A 20101-nucleotide genomic window follows, 5' to 3' on the forward strand; every position below is an offset into this window, starting at 1 on the left:
GACCCAAATTGGAAATTGACTATGGATGATGAATATAATGCTCTTATTAAAAATAAGACGTGGGTGTTGGTGCCCTATGCTCCTAATGTTAATATTATTCGGTGTATGTGGATTTTTGCTCATAAAGAAAAATCTGATGGTTCGTTTGATCAACATAAAGCTCGTATTATAGGTGATGGTAAAACCCAACAGGTTGGCGTGGATTGTGGTGAGATATTTAGTCCGATTGTCAAACCGATGACTATTCGTACGGTTCTTAGTCTGGCTCTCTCCAAGGCATTGCCGATTCACCAGCTCGATGTCAAAAATGCTTTCTTACATGGCGAGCTCAAGGAGACTGTGTACATGTATCAACCTTTGGGTTATCGGGATCCTGATCGGCCTAATCATGTCTGTTTGCTGCAGAAATCTCTATATGGACTGAAACAGGCTCCGCGGGCTTGGTTTAAACGGTTTGCTGACTATGTCCATACTCTTAGGTTTTCTCATAGTAAGACCGATCATTCCTTGTTTGTTTATTGTCGAGGTTCTTCTATGGCGTATCTTTTATTATATGTCGATGATATTATTTTAACTGCTTCCTCTGATGAGCTTCGCCAGTCTATCATATCACTTCTTAGCTCCGAATTTGCTATGAAGGATTTGGGCCTATTGAGCTATTTCTTGGGCATTACTGTCATTCTTCATACAACCGGTTTATTTTTATCTCAAAAGAAGTATGAAGCTGAGATTATTGACCGTGCTGGCATGTCCTCGCGTAAGCCGTCTCCTACTCCAGTTGATACAAAGCCAAAGCTTGGGGCTACTACTAGCACGCCATTTGCGGATCCTTCACTTTATCGGAGTCTTGCCTGGGCACTGCAATACCTAATATTCACAAGACCCGATATTACCTATGATGTGCAACAGGTGTGCTTGTTCATGCATGATCCACGGGATGAGCACATGCACGCTCTCAAGCGCATCGTGCGCTACCTACAAGGTACGTTGGAGTATGGTCTTCACTTGTATCCCTCTTCCACAACCAACCTTGTCTCATATACTGATGCTGATTGGGTGGGTGCCCCGACACATGGCATTCGACGTCGGGTTATTGTGTCTTTATGGGTGATAACTTGATCTCATGGTCTGCCAAACATCAGACTACTTTGTCCCGTTCGAGTGCCGAGGCAGAATATTGAGGGGTTGCCAATGTGGTTTCTGAGTCCTGTTGGTTACGAAATTTGCTTTTGAAACTTCATTTTCATATTCGACGGGCTACTTTGATTTATTGTGATAATGTTAGTGCCATATATCTATCTGGTAATCCTGTTCAACATCAACGCACTAAGCATATTGAGATAGATATACATTTTGTCCGAGAGAAGGTGGCTCGTGGCCAGGTTAGGGTACTACATGTCCCCTCTCATTATCAGATTGCAGATATCTTCACCAAAGGCCTTCCGTTGGTGTTATTTGAAGACTTTCGGGACAGTCTTAGCGTTCGGTGACCTCCCGCTTCGACTGCGGGGGTGTGTTAGAATATATGATAATATATTCTGACAGATTAGTAACAAATTGTATATATTTAGTTTTCATATATAGATAGTTAGTTTCCTTGTATTAGACGCTTGTATTAGGTGTATATATACTTATTATGTTAATGAAATAAAGCAAGGGATTAATTTCTTTCAGGGAAATATGGTGATCTAGATGCAACAACAAATACGAGGCTGAAAGACCATCAATTTACAAATCAGTCCCTAATAATTTGTTCAACATTTTGCAGATCTTGAGTAAGATATTTGGAATAGCAAAGTTTGGAGATAACTGGACAGCAATATGTCGAGCATATGACTACAACATACACCAAAAGGAGGCCAGCATTGTGTAAACGGGATGTGTGGAGGAGGAGGGACTGTAAGAGACTGCACTAGAAAGTTCATTTTGCATACTCTATACCATTAGGACCAGGTACGAGCAACTATGCTGTAGCAGCTGCAATGTTGTATGGCCAAAAATGGTGCTCAGCTCATCTCTCTAGAACAGTTTGGGGAGAAACTAACTCTCTACTCCTGACAAACTGTATAAACAAAGTATGGAAGTCCCCACGGAAGATTTCAAGACAAATAAAAGATATTCAGAAATTAGTTGAAGAGAATGAATTCACAATCACTCATTGCTACAGAGAAGCCAACAAAACTGCCGATAAGTTAGCCTCTCTATGCCATGAAAGTAATGGACTTCAAATATTCAACTCCTTCTCTGACCTGCCAGCTGCTATCAAAGGGCTCGCTAACATGGACAAATGGAACATACCAACCCTTAGGAACGAAGATGTAAAGGTTAGGAGTTGAACTAATAATCTTGTATATAGTTTGGGATGCCAACTCCAATCGTAACTTGTTGCACTCCTAGATCAATGAAGGCAAAGTTAATTTATTTATTTATTTATTTTTAAAAAAAAGAACAAAAACTCAGTAGAAAGTTCAAGTATTTTTATTTTGGTCAATTTAGAAAACTGTCTGAACACTTCAAGTTAATGAACAAATTGTATTATACGTGTAACACCTCAAAAATCTCTAAGCAAAGACCTGAATCATTTTTTATATGCATATAGGTCCAAATCAGATGATTCTTAATTATGCATAGGTGTTGAGGTCAATTCTTTAGTGTGATAAGAATTTTGGAGATGAATTAAGGTCATAAGAATTCTCTACCACAAACTTGAGTTGAAAGCTTCTTTTCTGATTGAGTTTTTGCATAACTTTTTACAAGGGTTAATATCAATCAAGCATATCTCATCAAATATGAAGAGTTGTGTCGACCATAACTTATCAAATTAAATATATTTGAGTCTAGTTTTCAACGCAACAAATTATTCGTCAATCATCTATTTGTACAAAGAGTTATGTCAATTTTACTGGACATTATGTTGCTACACATTGGTTGCGCAATAGCGCACTGAAGATAGTGGCTACTGCCCAGATGCATACCGTCTGTGCACCCAAGCTATCTTCTGCGTGATAGCACACATCAGAAACATTATAAAAACACACCTAAGTCGTGGTTCACTTTCCTAGTCTAAAAATTTGCCCTAAAAAGTGCAGCTCTCAAGAACCCAATTTTCTCGGTTCATCAATTAGTTAAGGTAAGATTTGGTTATAGAATATTGATGATTTCTCCATATAAACATAAACTAATACCTTTTATCAATGGAATCCATATTTTCAAGAAAACTCACCTATGAGGTTCAAGAAATGAAATTTTGGCATCTTTACCTCCAAAGACCATACCTTTCTCAAGAATTTGGAACGTGTAAGATATGTAAGACTATCATAGTGAGGAACTCAATTCTTTCTCCTATCATAGTGAGGAACTCAATTCTTCGTCCTATCATAATGAGGAACTCAATTCTTACTCACGATCTATAATTTCAGTTAGTAAGATCAAAGCTAGAGTTTTTACCCCAAAGTCTACGATTTTGAATTTTCTTTATTTCAAATTGTTGATTCTCGATCCTATTATTGAAATTATTATCTTCATATTCATTACTGATTTTTGATTAATGGTTCATGCTTACTCTACCACATGAATCCTTTTTATTTAAAGTTATTTGAAAGTCTTGTCATAGTATTCTGTATGCATTGTTTTCATGAGTAAATTATATATAGTTTCAAGTGCATTATTTCAAGAAAGAGTTCAAGAAAATATATTTAGTTTGAAGTGCATTATTTCAAAAAAGAGTTCAAGAAAGTATATTTAGTTTTAAGTGCATTATTCAAGAAAGAGTTCAAGAAAGTATATTTTCATGAATATCTATTTTAAAGATATGTTTTGAAGGAAGTTTAGCCACTTCAAAGATTCAGTACGAAAGTTTATAACTCTTCATTAAATATATATGACTTTCAAGAGAAATTTTTCTTTGTCATGAAAACTCAAAACACCAGTATGTTTCAGATAGTTGTGAGTTTAGTATCATCAGTTGTACATTTTACAAATTATAGCAAAGACTCGCAGTATGATTTCATTTACAATTTTCATGATATATTATGAGCAAATAGAAACAAAATTTTGGGAGGCCTATTTAGCATCGAGTAGACACGGGTCCCAGATAACCCAAGTTCCAGAACTATGTTGCCATTGTAGGATAAGGGTATTTCGCCAATTTAGATTACCACCTTTGGCCTAAATGGCGCAGTTATTGGATCCACAACAGACAGGTTCTATACCTTTGGAAAGGTATAGGTCACCCTCCCAATTGAGGTTGTAAGTTGGACTTCATGTTCCTCATATATATGGTTTAATGTCGTTTGTAAGAAACTCCCCAAGAAAAGTAAATTTATATTATTTTTAGTATTTTCTATTGTGCATCTTTTCACTCATAGAGCTTTGTTTTAAAGTATTCATGCATTACTATTCGATTAACTTTATTTCAGTAAATCTTCAGGGTTATTCATTCAGCTCATTATGTTCACTTTTAGCTTGTTGTTTCATAAGCTATTTTACATATTGTATATTCCATGTACTAACGTCATTCAACGCTGCATCTTTTAGTGATGCAGATTCAGATATTTAGGATCGACAACAGATGTATTATTAGGATTACCTTCATCCATATTTGGTGAGACCTCCTTGCTTTTGGAGGACTCTAGTTTATTTTGACTATTAGCAATTAGTATATGTCATTAATAGAGTATTCAGGTAACGTGAGGTTTTGTATCGGTAACCTATCTTCAGTATGTTAGAGGCTTCATAGACGTGTCAGTTGAGTTATGGCTTTCACCATTGATTTACAAACATATGCATAGTATATAGATATCATATTTTCAACTATAAAGTTATTGAGTTATTTTCTAAATTATTGCATTGCATGCACATCTTTTAAAAGCTTCCACATTAGTCGGTATTCAATCTTATAGTATGCTATACCAAGAATTTGTCGGGCCAGCAATTTTTTCGAGCACCGACCACATTGCAGGGTGTAGACTCAAATTGTGACAATATGTTTCTTTATCGTGTCAAGAAGGAGAAGTTGCATGAGATGTGATTTTGTGTGAATGAAAAACCAACTTGTTTTAACTTGAAGGAGCTTGCTTTGATTACAGGCTTAACATATTCATTATATCCCCGTAAATTATGAACAAGGTATATCAGAAAAGTCAAGTCTTTGGCAAAACGGTTAGCCACAACATGAAGGTTACAAGAAAATGCTTATGTCGTTGATGGTTAAAGAAAGTGGGAAAAATAAGGCTGACAAATTTTTATGTTGTCTAGTATGGTTTACGCACGCTATCTTGCTTGCAAGAGATGTGTTCAAGGTTGTGAACCTGAGTTTGATCAAAATGGTGGAATCTTTGAATTTCTGTGAATTTTGAAAAGAAAATTTTGATTTTTTTTAAGTTATTGAACAAACTTCTGTAGAAAATCAAACAACTAAGATAGTTATTGCAACAACTTCAACAATTGTTTGAATTGTTGCAGTAACTCTTGAAATAGTAGCAACTTCAACAAAGTTATTACAAAACCTCAAACAACTAATGAAGTTATTGCAGTAACCTCAATGTAATTATGCAACAACTTCAATAATTATTTAATTTTCTTGCAGAAAGTGGGGCAAATGAGATAGACGAAGAGCCAACGAATGTGATGGTGGTGATGATAGAGGGAGAAAGGGTCATAGTGACAGTAGAGAGGATATGGTACTTATGGTGGAGGAGGAAGAGGAGTTGGTAGTAGCAGTGAAGGAAGAGGAGGTGGTGGTGATGGCGGTGTTGGCGACATAGGGGAGGTAGGATCTTTGTGTGAATCATAAAATTTGTAGGCTTTTAAAATTAAGATGTTGACACCATTCAAGAAGGTTTTGATAATGACAACTGAGAACCAAATTATGGGAACCTGGTTCACTCGCTGGATGGTGCAGTAGGCAGACACGGAAAAAACTGGACAAATCCTTGTATAAGTCAAAAAAGCAGAAATAAGGAAAGACGGCACAATTAAGACTCCTATACGGAAAAGCAATAAAAAAATTGTACTTTCCTTGTAGGACTCAACCAGGTCTTCAAAAACCAATGTTATAAAAGGAAAAGGTCACACAAATGAGGGATTGGCTTTTTGCAATTTGATATCGAGAGTTTTTGTCAAGCAAGAGGCAAAGCATCAGTTCAAGAGCAAAACATTGAAGAAAGAAGAACTAGAGTTAGATTTTCTTTCTGAAAGATAATTAATGTGTTTGAACTTTACTTAGGAATATTATTAAGTTATAATTTTCTAAGGTAGAAAGTGAGGCTTGTAACAAGAAGTGAGTTTGATTTCTTGGAGAGTTTGAGTTGTGATTATAGTTAACATTAGAGTTAGGAGTTTGAGTTAGTTCGTTGATTATTGAGTTGTAATCTAAACTGCTCTTTAAAAGTTAGTGAAGTTTGGTGAAAATCCTACGAGGTGTAGGTTGTGGTTTTTCTTCCCTTGAGCAAGGAAGTTTTCAACAATAAATTATGTGTCTTGTTCTTACTGTTTACGTTAGTGTCACTAGTTCAAGAACCTGGTTCTTGAAATTTTTAGGTAGTACAAGTTTCTTCATAAGATATATATTTTGATATCTTGATCAGTGCGACACCTTAGGATATTCCAATATCTTGTTTATAAACTATGGTTTGCTCATTTGGTAAGATTATATAAGAATTGGAGAAACTTTGATAGTTTTCACAATTTGTTGTGTTTTCATTATATATTATGAGAAAAATACAACTTTAAAAAATTCAAATTGCATGTCCAAACAAAACTTCAAATATAAATTAATCTTATTTTAAATCATAATTCCATATCGCATGTGCCAATCGCCCTACCACCTTGTTTGGATGGAAAAAGATACATATGATTTCTCATGTATTGTTATTTTAAATACAATGTTTATATTGATTGTAACTTAAATTTTACTTTATCGTATTGTTTAAATCTATCATTAACGACAAAAAGTCCTATTTTATGTAATGGCCGATTTGATGTGATCGCGCCGTTACCTTAATATTTCCTTCTCATTTTATTTTTATTTATTATTTAATGATTGTATTTTATCTTTTACCCTATCTTTTTATAATAGCTCTACCTCGAATCCTACTTTTCTTGTAGATTTTATCATTCAAATTTCTGATGTGTGACATTATTTAACAATGAATAACAATATGTATCCAAATATTTTATTCATTAAAACAATACAATACAACACAACAAAATATAATACGATACATTATGAAATAATATTTAACAACCATCCAAACAAAGTATAGATAAAAAGTATTAACAAAATAAGTAGCAATAACATAATAAAATTAAAGTTTTGCATCAACGTATAAAGGTGAGATCTTTGATGTCATTATCGCGGTCAAATAACGGCACACATTTTTCCTTCAAGTCCATTTGCACACAAATTTCAAGTCCAATATCATGCAACCAAAACATTTGTGTATATTTCATACTAAAAAATATTAAGTTTGGTGTTACACCCCGCGCTTTTGAACTTTGAGATGTGTTCCTAACCTTCTTGAGAATGGCCGTAAGACCCCTACTATCCACACACACCAATCAACTCTAAGGAAAGAAGAATGCGATACCCCGTGAGAGGGAAGGTTGGAAATAGAGTCGTCAAAATCCGAAAAGAGTTGGAGGCCAAGAAATGAGTCGTAGGACTCGATTTACCTACGTAAGCTACTAATTTAGAAGTCTTATACACTTGAGCTACTTAAGGACATACCAAACTTACGTAGCATGGATTATATGGGTTCTTAAAATAAGACAAGATTACGAACGCATGGGAAAGAGGAGAAGATGACACGTGGCAGCAAGAGGAGGTGCCACATGGCAGCCTAGGAAAGTGCCACGTGGAAGCAGGTGAACCACCTGCTTGGGATCAAGTAGGTGACCCACCTACTTGGGGTTGGTCCCCACCAAGGACACGTGGCAGCCTCTAATTGGTTGCATAGTTACGTTGGTCCAATAAGGGTTGGACACATGTCACCCTTAGGGGATGACACGTATCACCTCCTAAGCCCACCTATATATGTATATTATGTGACTAATGAGTCCATTCCTTATCTAAAACTTCACCGAAGAGCTTGAACAAAGGAAAAAAAAGAAACCTAAGACTAAGAGAGAGTACTATGGCGGCAACAAGGAAAAAAAAAGGTAAGCTTCCACTTTTTCTCTGTAAATTAATTATCTACGGTGTTCATCAATCACGTAGAGATGTATATATGTATCTTACGATGTCTACGGAATCATATCTTTAGCTTTACGCCTAGAAGAGTAAGAAAGAAGAAGAGAAAAACGCTAGGAACCAAAGAGAGAGGGCTACGAGTTTGGGGCTGCCAAGGTAAGCCTCCAACTTTTGTTCTGTGAATTAATTATTTTAGGTGTCTCACGGTTATATAATGGTGTTTGATAAAATAAAATTCCAATTTGGGGCAGCAAGGAAGTGATACAAACAGTCCGCGTAATTTCAGCACGTTTAGAGAAGTTTCGAGTCGCAATTTGGAAGTTTTGGCCAATTTCGGGTAAGGTAAGGTTTCTTCTTTAAATTTTTACTTTATGGTGTTATTATGGAGTGTGTTACACGCCCTATAGGTGTCTGGAAATATGAAAATGTCATAGAAACGCTTGACGTTCGAAATAAACTAAATTGGAGTCACTATAGTTAAATTATAGTCAAAGCAAGGGGTTGTACTTGTGGTGTGCTACTGCAGGTGTGTGGTGGTATGTTGAAGGGCCTAAAATTATTCTAAAATAGGTGTGGGATCTTCTGGTTGCAGCCATATGAACCCTCATTTTGTATAATTAAAAGTTTTGCAAAATAAAGACTAGAAACCCTATTTTTGTATCGTAATTTTCAGCAAGTTGTTGGAGCTTATGTTGTATAATGTTGCCATGATTTATGTGTATATGAGATATAGGTTGTTGTTGTTGGTTGGCTGTAGTGATTAGGTATGTAATTGGAAATTTGGATAGGACATGTTATAGGGGAGGTGTTGCCCGATTTTCGTTAACTCCTTAACTAGCTAAAGAATTAGTCGATAAGACGAGCGAGGAAATAAGTTCTATGAATACTCGTGTGCAACTTGAGACGCTGAAAAGTCAGGGATGGTTGATATTCATATTGCTTTCGTGTTGAATAAGTTCAAAGGACGACGAAGAGAATGTGATAAAGAGCAACTCGTAAGAGGTATGTGAAACTTTCTCTTAGCATGTTTTTGTCATAAGTACGTAAAGCTATCTTTCTTTCCTTTTGGCATATCTTGGCCTTAAGTGAATTGTATGTGAAATGTGGAGATAATTCCATTCCCAGAACTCCAAGTACACCTCATAATCCCTGTTCACTGCTTAGTATTGGAACTCTTGCAAGAATTGAGTATTGCCTGTTAAGGCTTCTACGTGTTAAAAAGTAGTGTGTTGAAAGCTATCTCTCCTTTCTCTTGATATGTACTTGGTATGAAAATGAGATTATGATGCCATAGTTGTTCACTGAGCCCCAGGATGGGCCAGGTACGAATTATGTACATGATGACCACACGAAGGGAGGTACAGACTAAATAGAGCTTGTTCTCTTTTCTTTTTGGCATGTCCTAGTTGTAAGTTAAGTATGATATGAGTTCCGGAGTAATTCCATTCTTAAACATCTCCTATTGACTTCTGAATATCGAACTCCTATAATAGTCAAACTATTTCCCTGGAAACTTCTATGTGTTAAAGAAGTACCAAATGTACAAGCTCCAAGTCTTAAAGACTATATGATAACAAGTGTTTCTGGTTCTATAAGCGAATTGACCTTACATTGGTACATGTTTAGGGTCCCCGAGGTTATAGTTGATATAGCCCATAATGGAATTTAGAGGACACTCGAGATGACTGCACTGCTACTTGAGTCCTTAAGCAAAAGCTTAACTTTCTTATTCTGTCGAGTCTCTGATAATGATTTGAATTGCATATAGTTACTCACTATTCTACTCGTGTATACTGTAACACTTCTTCTCTGAGTCCCGGACTGGTTATCAGATTCGTGCTCAATTCCACTACATTGTCCACCACCCCTCACTAGAGGGCCGGGTTACGTATGTATATATATGATGATGTGTTGTAATAAGGTGGTGATGGTGCCGGACCTATGATGGTCCTACAGACATGATTCACCGGATCCCTGACAGGGCCGACTATATGGTATAATTTGAGCATGCATGTTTTTATGATTCACAGAATACAGGTACATGTTTCTAATTTGATATTTTATCTCCTGCTTCTCTATTTCAGAGATACTTCTAGTTGTGTTATGTTATGTTTTACATACTCAGTACATATGTCGTAACCCCCTTCTCTCGGGGGCTGCGTTTCATGCCCGCAGGTACAGATACAGGTTTTGGGAGTCTGTCAGCTTAGGATTCCGCTCAGCTCAGCTGAAAGAGGCTCCATTGTATCGGAGCCTAATTTTTGGAACTGACCGCTGATGTATAGTATTATTTTGTTATTCAGGGGTACGGCGGGGGACCTGTCCCGCCATATATTGTCATTAATATTTTTAGAGGTCTGCAGACATGTATATGTGGGTTGTGTATGTCGATTTAGCTCAGCTGGGTCTACATGATGTATGGTACATGTTATTATGTTATGGCACCCTTGTCGGCTTGCGTGCCCTTTCATGTTATGATACAAATGAAAGAGACTACAGATATATGAAATGTTATGATCCATTGGGGGTTCTCATGTACGTATCATATTGTTTGTAGTCCGGCTTGACTACACTTGATTGATGTGCATTACGTTGTCTATAGTGGACTTGACCGCAACTGATAGATATGTGTACGGGGGTCCAGGTTGGACCCCAGTCGCGGCCTACGGGGTTGGATCGTGACATTTGATTTGCCCAATCCAAAATCAGAATCGTGCATAGGGAACTTGCACACACTTGTACACATGACTTTGTCAACTTCTTCATTACCTCCCCAGTTTGGTGATCGAAAACTTTCATTATATGAATTAACCAATGTTGACACTATGTCATCTGGTGAATTTGCTTTGGTACATGAAGCAATAACTTTATTCACCGAATTCCTGAATAATATTATGAAATGATGCAATTCCATTTTGGTCTCTCCTGGTATGAATTTTACTGGAACACCAATCATAAAATTTCTCATAGGGTTTTTCACTTGAGGTAAAAATGTAATTTTGGAGCGCATATTCATTGAAAAGTCTAGTAGAGAAGGCCTGAAATACCCATTTATGGTTGCTGTAGCGCGGATTAAAGCCCTCCATAGAAGTGTTGTAATAACCTCAACCCTTGAAGGTTGAAAAGTCAATGCTCGACCTGATTCATCAATACATTTTTTTCTGAGCCTTGACATAACAGACTCACGAACGATGAATCTCTTAGCAATAATATCTTGTTGTATAGTTGGTATGTGGGTCGACTTAAAAATTCCTGATATATCTCTTGTCGGAAAAATATTACCCATATCGAAGCTTAGAAAATTAATCTCCTCGATCGGAGTCCCCATTCTACACACTTTTGCCCACTCAAAAACAAATTGAAAATATGAGAAACCATCCAAGTACTGATTGATATAGCTAGGCCACCACATTCAAATTTGGTTACTTGTATAGTAACAATTGGTGAAACCATGAAATTAGTTTCATTTATATTCTTGTTTACATGTGGCCTAAATAAAGCTGCAAGACCTAAGTCGTTACGTGCTTTTTCGAAGAAATTATCAAGCATACAACTGACCTTGGCCTTAGTGTAGGAAACACCTTGATCAAGACACAAAATCGAACAATATTCATCTTTGTCATTGTACCTTCCTGCAGCTGGATAAATATGAGTTAATACCTTAGAAAGGGATTGCTCAAGTCGTTCATCGATGTTGGAATTATTAGAATTACGAAAGAAATAAACAATAGATACATGTTCTCTCTCAGATATTTGATCGAAGAAAGAGAGCTTGTAATGCTGAAGGTGAGGAGGTGTAGGTAAACATGGCTTTATGAGCTTTGTGCATAAGATTTGGATTTTCATTTTTGTTACACAACTCAACTAAGGCTACAATTATATATGTGAGAACCTCCCAACTATATATAGCAAAAATAAGTTTTACATATGTTTTTTTAATGACAACTAGAGAACCTCATATGTATTGATTTTTTACTCACCCGTTTACTTTTTATCTTAATTGTAATCAAATAAATAAAAAAGCCAGCAATTATTAGGACCTGATTGCCATATCATAAGTACTGGACAAATATAAATTGGAGGGGATCTTACAATAAATTATATTTATAACAAAAATAAGATTTTTTTAAATATAATGAACTTTTTAAATGTCAACTAGAGAAGTGCACTACTCTTGGCCTGCAATACCAATTCATACAATTCGTCTTTCAACGACCACAATAATATATTCGATAGAAATTTCATAAATCACAAATAGTGTTTAGGGAGATTGATGTGTTACACCCTTATCTCTATTTTATAAATATAGAAAAATTATTTTTGATAACATTCGAATAAAGTAAAAGATATCAAATAAGAGATAATAAAACTACAGTAAAATATCAATAACAACAACAAATAACGCGATAATGAAACAACAATAAGAATAAAATAATTTGTTTTTAAATGGGATAATTATTGTTATACCCCAAAAAAGGAAATTATTTATCATTGGATACTCCATTACTTTCATACCCCATATTTTTAACTATTTCGCGCATTTGATACCATGAGAGTATATAATATACTCTGATGGTATCAAGCAGTTTTGCTGAAGCACTATCTCTTCTTTCTTGATACCATCAGACTATATTATAAATTGTTTGATACCATCAAAGTATATTATACTTTGATGGTATCAAATAGGAACAAGAAAAGGGACACTGGCATAAATACACGTTTGATACCATGAGAGTATATATATACTCTGATGGTATCAAGAAGGAAGATACAGTGCTTCAGCGAAATTACTTGATACCATTAGAGTATATTATACTCTGATGGTATCAAGAAGAAACTGTTTGATATCATCAGAGTATAATATACTCTAATAGTTACAAAGAGGAGCAGTGATATTGACGTCATGCGCGAAATTAAAAGGAAAAAAGTGGGGTAAGAGGGTAAATATTTTGGGTCATTAATCTATTAAGGGTAAATAATTTAGGTTGGGTCCAATTTGAATAAATAGTTTCACAATTTATCTATTAATTGTAATTTCCCCTTTTAAAATAGGAGAATAAAGAAATAATAATACCACTGATCAGTAAGAAACATATAATTAGTCTTTGTTTTCTTAAAAACCTAATGCCAACAAAACAAAACTTCACAAAAAGTAATACTCCGTGCTCCAAAAAAATTGTCTTGATTCAAAATAGGTAACTAATGTTTGGTGTAAATTTGGATATAGAAGTAAAATTTACAGATTTAAAAACTACATCTAAGTACAATGATTAATTGTCATGATCCAAATAGTCAGAAGTGGCACCCACACTAATCCTCTTAGAATCAATGAATCCAAGAGTTATCCAACTTAAGACCATTCAAAAATAACATATTATTTAAAAATTCAACGAAGTTATTATAAATAAAGCCAAAGTCTAATATTAAATGAAATCAGCATCTAAACAATTTCCGAAGAACTGATCAAAGTCATCGTACAAGAACTTTTAATACAAATGTTCAAAAACTAAAAAAGATAGAGCATCTCAATGTCCGTAAGATGGAAGAAATGCTAAGATGATCCTTGGTAGCCTGAAAATGAAGTTCACTCTTGGATCAAAAACTGCTGATTACGCTAAAATTGAGGTCTCAGAGGAACCTCTGGAACATAATCTACACTCAATTAAGAAGAGTACATGGTATTATCAATACAAGTCACTATGAATTGATAGACACCATAGATCAACTCAAATTAGTAACAAACAATATGTTGACTCAAACAACAAGTAAATCAAATTTCAGCACAGATTTACATCTCACACTAGAATAGTCATCATAAGATCAAGCATATCAATAACAGATCACACAGTCATCGAATACTCCATACATCATGAACTCACACAATTTCAATCATACACATCTGAATAATTTCCAAAATGAATAAACTTGTAAACAAAATTACAACGTGAGTACACTAGTTAAATAACGATTTTAAAAACAGGTATATGTGCACTTCGCTTGTAGTTTAAGTGTAGGAAGTTGAATTCACTCATTAATATTTATGTATGTTAAAACAAGGTAATAAATCCACATAAATGATGGATCAAGGTAGAGTTTTAATTAACATGTTATAGTAAGGTACCTATTTTACTTTCCAGTTACTAATCTTACTCGTACATGAATAGTTAATAATTATCCTATAATGTTAAAGAAATTTACAGTACGTGTTAAAGTTAAACCTATAGGATCTTGGGGGTTTAAACCAGAAGACAGACTATGTCAAAGTTCAAAATCAAGAATATAAAATAATCAAACCATGTGACAGACAACCCATGATAATAGGGATAGTTAAATCCATTAAGAACCAATTAAATTGCTGAATATAAACTAATGAAACCATGAGAGAAACTTGAAGATTTGATTTTGAATTTCAATGTACCATTTTTTCATTTAAAAATGCATTGCAAGTTCTCATTAAGAAACGATTAAATTACAAAATACTTTCTCTGTCTTAATTGATGTCATTTTTCCTTTTTAGTCAGTATAAAAAATGACATATTTTTTTATTTAGTAATAATTTTACTTTAAAATATCTATTTTATTATAATAAAAAATATTTATGACTTATTTTAGATCACAAATTTCAAAAGCCTTTTTTCCTTTTTTTAAAAAAAAAATCGTATCAAGTCAAATTACATCAATAATTGAGTCGGAGACGAGAGGAAGTATAAACTAATGAAAACATGTGAAAACGATCCATGATCATAAAGATAATCAAAGCTTTAATTTTAAATTTCAATATAGGATTTTTTTTCTTTTAAAAATGCACCGTAAACTCTCATTAAGAACCAATTAAATTACAGATATATAATAATGAAACCGTGCGAGAAATGGTCCATGATCATAGGGATAACTAAAGATTTGATTTTGAACTTTAATGTATTAATTTTTTCATTGGAAAATGCAGTGCAGATTCTGAAGCCATTATTCATTAAGAACTGATTAAATTGCATAATATAAACTAATGAAAACATGTGAAAAACAAGCCATGACCATAGGGATCATTAAATATTTTATTTTAAATCTCCATTGACCAATTTTATCATTTAAAAATGCACTGCAGGTATTAAAGCCACATAAATGATGTGTCAAGCTAGACTTCTAACAAGTTGTAATAAAATACCTTTTAATTTTAGTTACTGATCTCACTGGTTATGAATATTTAACCTATTGTAGTAAGATATCTATTTTATTTTTTGTTACGATTCAATTTACTGGATCATGCAAACATCTATTCTAATACTTAAATAGGAGAAGTCTAAATTTTTAAAACGATATAATCTGCAGAAGTTTAATAAAGTATCAAAATAATAGCCTAAAAAGTTATGATATCGCTATTTATTAATTTAAAACTCTAAAGTTTTATGTGAGAACCTCCAACTATGTATAGCAAAAATAAATTTTACATATATTTTCTTAATGACAACTAGAGAACCTCATATGTATTGATTCTTTACTCCCTCGTTTCCTTTTTATTTTATCTGTAATCAAATAAATAAAAAGGCACCAATAATTAGGACCTGATTGCCACTATCATAAGTACCGGACAAATATAAATTGGAGGGGATCTTATCCCGAGAACTGGACAAATATAAAGAAAAAATTAGCGGAAAAGATATTTTTTAATAAATAATTAGTGATTTTAGTGATATTTTTTATTTATTATCATTTATAGTAATATTATGATATGTATTAAAAATGAATTATGCATGCAATATAAATGTATTATAAGTATTTTAAAATATATATACTTGTTTGATAAGAAATTGACACAACGTATTATAAGTGTATTAAAGTATGTGATAAATATATTATCCATGAATAAAATTTATATTATATGAGTTTTATAAATTATTCTCGCTAATATGTATTAAAATTATATTAAAACTGTATTATAAATGTATTATAAGTGTCCAATAAAAAAAATATTATTATTATAAATGATAAATATTTTTTTAATATAGTGTATATATATATATATATATATATATATATATATATATAAGTTTCCCAAATATAAATTGGACAAATATAAATTAGAGGCCTCAGCCCGTGATTGCGCGGGCCCTAGTTGAATTGAAACGTCAATTTCATTTGGAGAAAATAAAAAAGAAAATTTAAACTTTGATATATGTGTATTTGAATATTTGTAATATACATAATTACAAGAAAAATGATAAGAAGAACATGAAGATATATAATTTAGTAATTCAGCATCTTAAAATTTTAATATCTTATTTATAAATTATAATTTGCTCATTTGATAATATTATATAAAAATTAATTTTTTTGAATAATTTTCACAAATTATGAAGTATATATATATAATTTCAAAAATTTAAATTATAAATTCAAATAAAATTTTAATTTCATATTAATGTAATTTAAAATTATGATTTGAATTCATGTCCAACAACGCTAAATAATCTAAATAAGTACTTCGATGAATCTCCCAAGTTTCGCCAATTTTATGTAATAATAAAATATTTGCCTCTAACTGTGGAGAGGAGGGTATCTACCACCTATTAGAATATAACATTGTATATATGTTATTTTTATGTAAGAGAAAAGTTTGTCAGCTACAACCTACCGTTATAATGAGTAGTGAGTCCACTTTTTTTATAACTACAAGGCAGAGTTAAAGGGCTAAAAGGTCAGAATAATCATAAATTAATAAAATATGCACAAAAATTTATTTATTTCTGCTTATCAAAATTTTGAACCAAACTCAAAGGACTAAAATGTCATCTACAAATTAATTAATCACTTTAAGTATACATGTTGTAACGACCTGTATCCATCGTTATGAATAGGCCAATGGGGAAGGATTTGGGTTAGAAAACTTCGGATAGTAACTTCAAAAAAATTTAGCTTAGGCCAGACTTGGACGAATTCTGAGTCAGGTGAAGTCTAAGGTGACCTTGTGAATGGTGGGGGATCGAATCTCCGATTTGGTTGGTTAAGCTGATAACCAAGATTATACGGAGCATTAACGGCTTTGCGGAATCGCATTCGGGCGAGTAAAACTCTCGAAACTGGACTTGGCGTGAAGGGTATAATTTTATACATCTTTGGAAGAGGATGCGTTGTGAAATAGAGGCTTGGAGCTCAAACTCCGAGCTCACTATTTCCTCATATCCTGTCAGAGCGAGATTATTTCTGCCAGAGCGGGACGATCGCGAATTAAGACTGAAAAAATCCTATAAATTGTTTTATTCTGCGAAAACTATTCGTAAAATGACTGGAGGCGGCCTTAGGCGATTTTCATCAATTTTCCACAGATTTCCACATTTAAGGTAAGGATTTTACTCCCTAAGCTCATCCTACAATTCCTAATACTCATAAACTAGGATGGGTGATCATAGTGGGAGGGTTTTGGCCTATGGATAAGGGTGGAAAATAGCCCTAGAGTGGGATTAGGATCATGGATTTGGCCTAGGATGAGAATTGTGTTATTTTTTATTATAATTAGGCCATTTTGTTGATCCTTTAGATGTATTTACTATTTTTAGACCAGGAACAAGTGAAACGAACCCGGAAAGGGAAAACTCTTGCACTTTAAGGTTGTTGAAGCTCGAATTCGAGGTAGGTGATAGTTTTGTTTCCCGTATGTATTTCATGCACTTGATAAATTGCTTCATGGTATGCATATATGTATATGAATAGGGGAACACCTTGATTTTATGTGAAATGATCATTTACTGGCCTGGTTTATTGTCACACCCCAAACTCACAGGGTGCAACTGGCACCTATTGCCAAAACTTAAACCAAAGCCGACCTTGCTGAGCCACTTGCTAAAGGTGCGTGACAGCCACACACAGTCAAGAAAACAAACAAGTATATCTCGGCTTAAAAATAAGCCCTCGACCAGCAAGACCCCTATCAATAGCTCTAGAAAGAAAGCAACTACTCCCAATAGTTCATATAAAGCAATAAGCAGGTAGCACATAAGTCCTGTTTGGGCCGTCGAGGCCGCCATGATATCTAGAAAAGCATAAATGCTATATGGGTCATCAAGGCCATCATGATCTCTATATAACAATTGAAACAGGTATACCCAATGTAAACTAGGACAATAAGCTGCTAACGGCTAACAACACAACAAAAAGGCTTAATTGGCTAACAAGATGTAGCTAACAAACAAACAAGGCCAAGATGGCCACCATCATTGCTATACAACCCAACAGACTAATCTGCAAGCCTCTATGAATACAATATTGGTGGGAAGGGCCCCAACCTACCCAAAAACTGTAAATAGTAAAAAGACAAACCTCTAAGACTATGGCGACCCCTGAAAGGAAAGGAGCCAACCAAATCGCTAAAGCTCAGCTATGCTACTCGACAAGTTTGTTTGATCATCATTCAAAACCTGCAGGCATGAATACAGTGCCCCCAGAAAAGAGGCATCAGTACTGAATCATGTGCTGAGCATGTAAGGCAAATAGAAAGCTGAAACTGAATTATAAGTACTGAACAAAAAAGGCAGGGGGGAAACACAAGTACAATACCTTATCTCCCTATAAAAAGACAATATAACACATAACAAGTAATAACCTGACCTTGCCCCTATAAGCCCAGTAGGTACAAACAACACACAATCACTATAAGTCCTAACGAGTACAAATAATCGCTAAATACCCATATTAGCCCCTTACCTGGATCGCAATGATAATCTGATCTTAATAGTCTCAATGTACATGTGTCATGAATCAATGTAACTCTGAAGCTCCGTCGTACAATACATATATGTTGCTCTGTAGGTATAGCCTGTCAGTCCCATAGGTACGGTCTATTCGGCCCATAGTCTCGGTCTACCCGAATTGTAGGCTCGGTCTACCCGACCCATAGGTTCAATATAACAATCAATCTGTATGCTCAAGAACCCTGCAGTGTCAATGTCTGCTAAGGCCAAAACAAGCTCATAGGCGGCAACTAGATGATAAAACTTCACAACGATAACAAGTAATCATAATTGATAAAAATATAATCATAGCATGTTTTTCTAGGCTAATAGGCGAGGAGTAGAGTATCGGTTATAGACACTAATCATATAGTGGTAGACAACTCAATAGAATAAGGCTATAGGTCATATAATGACTATAAATAGGCCATGAGAAGCTAAGTCCATCAGGAACATGCTAGAAGAGAAAAAAATAGCCTTAATATACCTTCCTACCAAAGTTGAAAAGATGTCGCTATGAAGTTTGGCCAACCACAAATAGTGCTACAATATGAAAATCAACAAGGATGCAAGAACAAACCACAACTTATCGATAAGGTTCTTGTGTCAAACTCATGACCAGTCAAGTCCAATGCATAAAATAAGGCCAATAACAACAATAAACAACAACTCAATCCAATCAAGAAATTCCAACAACATCTCGAAGAAGAGACAAGCTTCCGAGGCAACTTAACTAGGCGTTCTCCACGTTCTTCAACCTAACAACCATCCAATATGACCCAAATAAGAATCACACCAATCCCCCCATTACCTCCAGTACCTTAACACCATCAATAAACAACAATAATATCCCAAATATCTAAGACAAAGGGGCTGCCCAAAGCCACAATATCAAAAACACCACTACGTAGCTAAAAAATTAATAGAAATGATACTAGGATATGGAGTCTTTATTGTTATTCATGCCTCGATTCCATCCTTGGTTTAATCATTATTCAAGGATGAATGATCCCAAGGGAGAGATATTGTTATACCCAAAAAAAAATTAAGCTAAGGCCCGAGCCCGATTACTTCTATTGTATATATGTTTTAGGATTAATTCCTAAGTATTCGAGGTGTATTAGAGGTAAATTAGGGTCAAAAGGAACCTCCATTACTAAGTCGAGTTTAAAGATCCTTTACCGATTGA

At 34.3% G+C, this 20101-nt stretch overlaps 1 pseudogene; it reads right to left on the minus strand.

Moving 5' to 3' along the window:
• Window positions 1–7320: 7320 nt before the first annotated feature.
• LOC129870699 (acetyl-CoA-benzylalcohol acetyltransferase-like) lies at window positions 7321–12153 on the minus strand (annotated as a pseudogene).
• Window positions 12154–20101: the final 7948 nt, after the last annotated feature.

The sequence above is a fragment of the Solanum dulcamara genome, chromosome 10, assembly GCF_947179165.1.
Source record: "Solanum dulcamara chromosome 10, daSolDulc1.2, whole genome shotgun sequence".
Taxonomy (NCBI): domain Eukaryota; kingdom Viridiplantae; phylum Streptophyta; class Magnoliopsida; order Solanales; family Solanaceae; genus Solanum; species Solanum dulcamara.